Consider the following 5,834-nt stretch of genomic DNA (forward strand, 5'->3'; position numbering starts at 1 on the left):
AAAATGGCCCTAAGATAAAATTTATGTGCTTAGACTCTAGTTTCAAATGAAATAAACAAGAACATATTTTGAATTATGTACAATGAGAAATTTGATTCGTAGTGAAGGATAGTCAGTTTAGTCAAACAGTGAAACAAGGTGAACTTTAAGAAAAATCTGGTACTATTGGGCTAAACTAAAAATTTTGAAAATTTTATGGATAATAGATAAATGAGTCTTCTGTCAAGAAAAATTTACGGTAATTGATTTGGAGTTTCGTAGCTCCAGTTATAAAAACTTTAGTGACTGTTGCTCAGGAAGTCAGCTTATAGGGAAATTGTAATTATATTGTAAACATTAATGAAAATTTGCTAATGAATTATTTATTGATTTTTATAAAGCTTACTATAATCTATGTGTGTTAAAGTCGAATCTATATGTATTATATTCTGAAAGTAATACTTGAATAGTCGATTAATGACTAGTTTAAAATTTGTTGAACTTAAGCTCAAGAGCATAGAGGGGCAATTTCAGATAAGGGAAAGGAAAAAGTAATCGAATAACCGTTGAAGTCGTTCGACAACATTCGAGGTAAGTCTTTGAGTAATGAAACTTAGTTTATGATTTGATTAAGTCATGTCATATAAGCATAACGAATAAATGGAGATATAATGATTAGTTTATACTTATGACGGGTGGCCGAATGTGTATAGAGATCATGTTAGAAAGCCACTCAAAATAATGCTCTTTGTATTTGGCTATTGAGGCGAAATTGGTAAGGTTTGATAAGTGTCTTGTGTTTGAGCTTTAGTAATGAAAAAGAAATATGGATGTGTCATGATTTATTGATATATGTGCATGAGTATTCGAATGATATCCGGGTTAAGTTCCGAAGGTATTTGTGCTATGATTATATCCGGGCTAAGTCCCAAAGGCATTTGTGCTATTGATTATATCCGGGCTAAGTCCCGAAGGCATTTGTGCTATTGATTATATCTGGGCTAAGTCCCGAAGGCATTTGTGCTAGTGATTATATCCGGGCTAAGTCCCGAAGGCTTTTGTGCTATTGACTATATCCGGGTTAAGACCCGAAGGCATTTGTGCGAGTTGCTATATCCGGCTAAATCCCGAAGGTACTTGGGTTTGGAAGTGAGCGATCTTGCTGTAATAATTTCAATTAATACGCTCATAAAATCCAAATGATAAGGTATGTTTCGTATATGCATCAGAAAGGTTGATTCCTTTTAAATAGTATTCGCTCAATTGATTAACGAACTTCCGACCTCTAGTTAGGTTTGATTCGCTGTGTATGAATATAATGGTTGAAGCGTGAAGTAAGTATGATTTTGAGAACATGCATATATGCAATTATTCATTTAGTCATATGAACGCTATACTTTAGTCGTAAATAATTTCATTACTTGAACTTACTAAGCATTAAAATGCTTACTCTGTTACTTTGATTCTCTGTTTTATAGATTTTGTTCGTCAGCTATCGGACTCGGGAGTGTCAAAGTCGAAGTCATCCACACTATCTAAGCCACTTTTGGTACTCTTTTAGTTCAATTTTGAAAATGGCATGTATAGGGCTGACCCTTGTTGTTAATTAAGTACCCTTGGTAATGTGTATTCGTATAGCCATGCGAAAATGGCTCGTATATTTCGAAGTATAACATTATGGTCTCGGATATGGTTATTAAATGGTGTGGAAATGTTTGGTAATGACTAGCCATCGGTATGGCCAATCATGGTCCTATTGGTGCTACGTACGCCATGGCTAATCGGGATTACCCTTGATAAAAATGTATGTCAATTTGCTATTTGATTCATGGAAAATTATGAAATAGGTAAAAATGTACCTTAAAATAGATGCTGACAGCAGCAGTGACATAAGTTGCAAAAATCACTAAAAATAGTAGGAGTGGAATTAAATAGTGAATAAATTATGTAATTGAATATTGATGAGTCTATTTTCATATGAAAGAAACGAAATGACCACATGAGCTGTATTTTATGAGATGTTTAAGTTTTCGTGAAACAGGGCCAGAGCGTTTTATGGATCCCCTGTTCTGAGTTTGAAAAATTACCATAAATTAACCAGAGATAATTAGAAGTCATGCTTTATATGTATAGATTCCTTTTTGAGTCTAGTTTCGTTAGAAACAAACGGCATAAGTATTGAAGCTCTGTACAGGGATATATCTAAGTCGTAATGCATGAAGGTCAGAGTAGTCGAACCCTGAAATATGGGAGACTTTAACTAATAAACTGTACTAATTGGCTCGACCAAAAATTCTAGAAAATATTTTGTAGGTGGAAATATGAGTCTAGTTCCAGAAAAAATTTACGGAATCGATTTTCAAGTTTTGGAACTCGAGATATGATTTTTAAAGTGACTGTGATGCAGTTGGCCAGCTTGTCTGGAAATTTTAAAATGAACTGTGTAAGCAAATGAATTAAGTCCGTTCACACCTCGTGTTCGACTCCGGCAACGGTCTCGGGTACGGGGTGTTACATTTTCTCTCTTGCCGAGCATTATCTATTAATATACAGATATAGATCAAGTCCCATGTCTAATATCCATGCACATTTCATTACTCCCAGTTTAAAGTTTTAAACTTTTTCATTTGCACAAGCAATTCTCTACGATCGATATCGCACACTTAGTGCTGATTTAAAGGTCCGCACACATAGTGCTCTTACTCATTCGCACACATAGTGCTGCGTTTCCTCACACACATAGTGCTATATAATCTCGCACACATAGTGCCATGTAGTTTTTGCACACATAGTGCCGTATAACCTCGCACACATAGTGCTGAAATTTCTTATCTATAGCTACCACTATGTCATAGATAGGTTGATAAATCTCACATTCAATTTTCACAAATTCATACATACCATGATTTCTTATCCAACCTATTTTATGTGCAATATTAACCGTAACTTAAATTACTTAGGAACTTACTTTTTTAGTCGGATGAACAACTCCGATCAGCTACTCAACCGCTTTCGCTTTACCTTTGGCCGAACTTGGCTCCCTTTGATTTTGAGCTCCAACTAAGCAAATAAAATAATTCAATCATCGTAGCCCCAATTTATATTCATTCCTCATAGACACACACACATATTCGGTATTCCATCTAATATTAACCATAGCCGAAAACCTATCATATAATTAAAACCCTTGTTCAAATTATTATTTACTAAAATACTATGACCGAATCCCTCAATTAGCTAACGTAGCCTATTTTATTCAATCTAATCACGTATATACAACCTAAATCCCTCTTTTAACACATAATTCACTATCTTGGAACTCATTTTCTAACTAATTTAACTTACTCCAAAGCCGAATGCTATTTGAGCATTAAGCTCATGTTCTTTTCATTATTAAGCAAGTATTATAACTCAACTAACATCCATTTTCAATTTGAAACATCAACATTCAAAATTAAACACGAAAATTCATAGCCGAATATATATATACTTTTTCCCAAACTCATAAATTCATCCATTCTAAGCTCAATTTGCCAATTAAACAAGTACTACTAATATTAAGCATTATTTCACAATTTATCTTAAATTGCCGAATGGACTCATGCTCCTAATTCATATACTTAACTTCGTTAGCCGACTACTCAAGCTCATTTGAGCCACATATAGTAATTTAGTTTGTTCATACAAAATTAGAAACATTTCTCCTTACAAATTATCAAAACATACACAATGTAACCCATTGAGCTCATGACCGAATGCTTCATGCATCACAAACACAAAATCATACACATGGGTCATGTTAGGAGCTTCAAAACCACTTTAAATTTCTCAAAATCCAAAGAAAAACATATGAAATAATACCTTAATTCCTAGCACAAGATGGCTGAATGCCTTAGGTGTTCTTTCTTCAATTTCTTGTTTAGTTTCGGCAAAAGGGGAGACAAAAATGAGAAACTTTGTTTTTATCACCCTTTTTCTATTATTAATTCATGGTTTTCTAATATAAAACTATTTAATATTGTTTCACTAATATAAAATACACAAAACGCCAAATTTTTCATCATCATTACCGTCCACTATAATCATAGTGGTCCATTTGACATATAAGTCCTCTATAATGCTATCCATATACAATTTGGCCACTTCAACTTTTACCTATCACATTTTTATGGTTTCTCAACTAAGTCTTTTCAAGTAAAATTCTCTTTCATGAGACTAAATTAAAACATCAAATTTTCACACATGCACTATCACACATAGAAGTTATGCAAATAAATTTTTAAATAAATTTTATGACTCGGTTTTGTGGTCCTGAAACCACATTCCGACTAGGGTCAAATTAGGGTTGTCACATAATACGGGATGTTACCTCACACGAATACTAAGAAACCCTAGTAAATAAGGATCAGTAAAATGCATATTTACTAAGTAAAGGATTTCGAAAGGACCTAATGTGGTTTCCAAACTCATGAAAGATCGAGTTGTCATGGGATGTTTTTCCGAATGTTATTAAGCATGTTGATAATAAATTGAGTTTAATTAAAGTAATTGTCCTAGTTTATTTATGTTATAATTGTTGCAAATTGTGTTTACTTTTGATAAAATCTATTCATATAGTTTGCATACTTAGGATAATTAGCATTATGGATCATTGCATTTAGTTTAATATATTTAATTTTAATCATCACTTCTCAATCATATTGTGTTTTTATTTACACAGCTGTTAATATAATTTTACAATTAAGTGATTTAACACAAATGCAATCCTTGTGGAGATGATAACTCGATACTTACTTATTACTTGATAACGACTATGCACACTTGCACAAACCTACGCATTACAAGTTTTTGGCGCCGTTGCTGGGGATTGTTAACTGTTGCCAAAGTCTTTTCTTTTTGTGAAATTATTTATTTCCAATTTGGTTTATTTGTAACATTACTAACTTATTCTTTTTAATTTTGTGATTTTCTTTTCGGGTGTTTACTAGCATAGGTTAGATTATCGATTTACTCCCTGTAGACCCTAAAATTGAGCGAACTTTTAGACAAAGAAGATGTGAATGAATAGCTCAAATACAAGTGGAGATGAACCTTGGAAATTAGAATCAAGACGAAGGTAATAAAGCCGATCCTGTACGAAATCCCATCCTCATTGCCGATGATAGGATCGATGCATCAGACAATATGCTGTGCCACTTTTTAGTGAGTTAAATCCAGGAATTAGAAGGCCAGATATTGGGGCAACCCAATTTGAATTGAAACCAATGATGTTTCAAATGCTCTAAACAGTGGGCCAATTCAGTGGTATGCCCACGAAAAATCCACATCTCCACCTTCAATTGTTTGTGTAGGTGAGTGATTCATTCAAGACAGTCAGTGTGACTGAAGATGCACTGAGGTTGAAGTTGTTTCCGTACTCATTGCGAGATCAAGCACGAGCATGGCTCAATTCATTGCCACCAAGTTCCATATTTACATGGCAAGAATTAGCAGAGAGATTTTTGGTTAAGTATTTCCCTCCTAGCAAAGACGCTAAGTTGAGGAATGAGATCACAACTTTCCAACAATTGGATGACGAGTCCTTGTATGAGGCTTGGGAGAAATTCAAGGAGTTACTTAGTAAGTGTCCTCATCATGGGATTCCTCATTGTATCCAATTGGAGACATTCTATAACGGTCTCAATGCACATACAAGATTGATGGTAGATGCTTCTGCGGATGGTGCAATTTTGTCTAAGTCTTATAATGAGGCTTATCAGATCATTGAGAAGATCGCGAGTAATAACTATCAATGGCCAACAAATCAAATAGCTTTAGGAAGACTTGTAGCCGGAGTTCATGAAGTTGACACCCTC

The 5,834-nt window shown here is 34.1% G+C and overlaps 1 non-coding gene across 1 annotated transcript; it reads right to left on the minus strand.

Annotated features, from left to right (window-relative positions):
• Positions 1–5,513: 5,513 nt before the first annotated feature.
• LOC121211960 (small nucleolar RNA R71) lies at positions 5,514–5,620 on the minus strand. Its single transcript, XR_005907175.1, has one exon. It is a non-coding gene; the product is annotated as a small nucleolar RNA R71 (small nucleolar RNA).
• Between the last annotated feature and the right edge of the window lie 214 nt (positions 5,621–5,834).

The sequence above is a fragment of the Gossypium hirsutum genome, chromosome A12 (assembly GCF_007990345.1).
Source record: "Gossypium hirsutum isolate 1008001.06 chromosome A12, Gossypium_hirsutum_v2.1, whole genome shotgun sequence".
NCBI classification, from domain to species: Eukaryota; Viridiplantae; Streptophyta; class Magnoliopsida; order Malvales; family Malvaceae; genus Gossypium; species Gossypium hirsutum.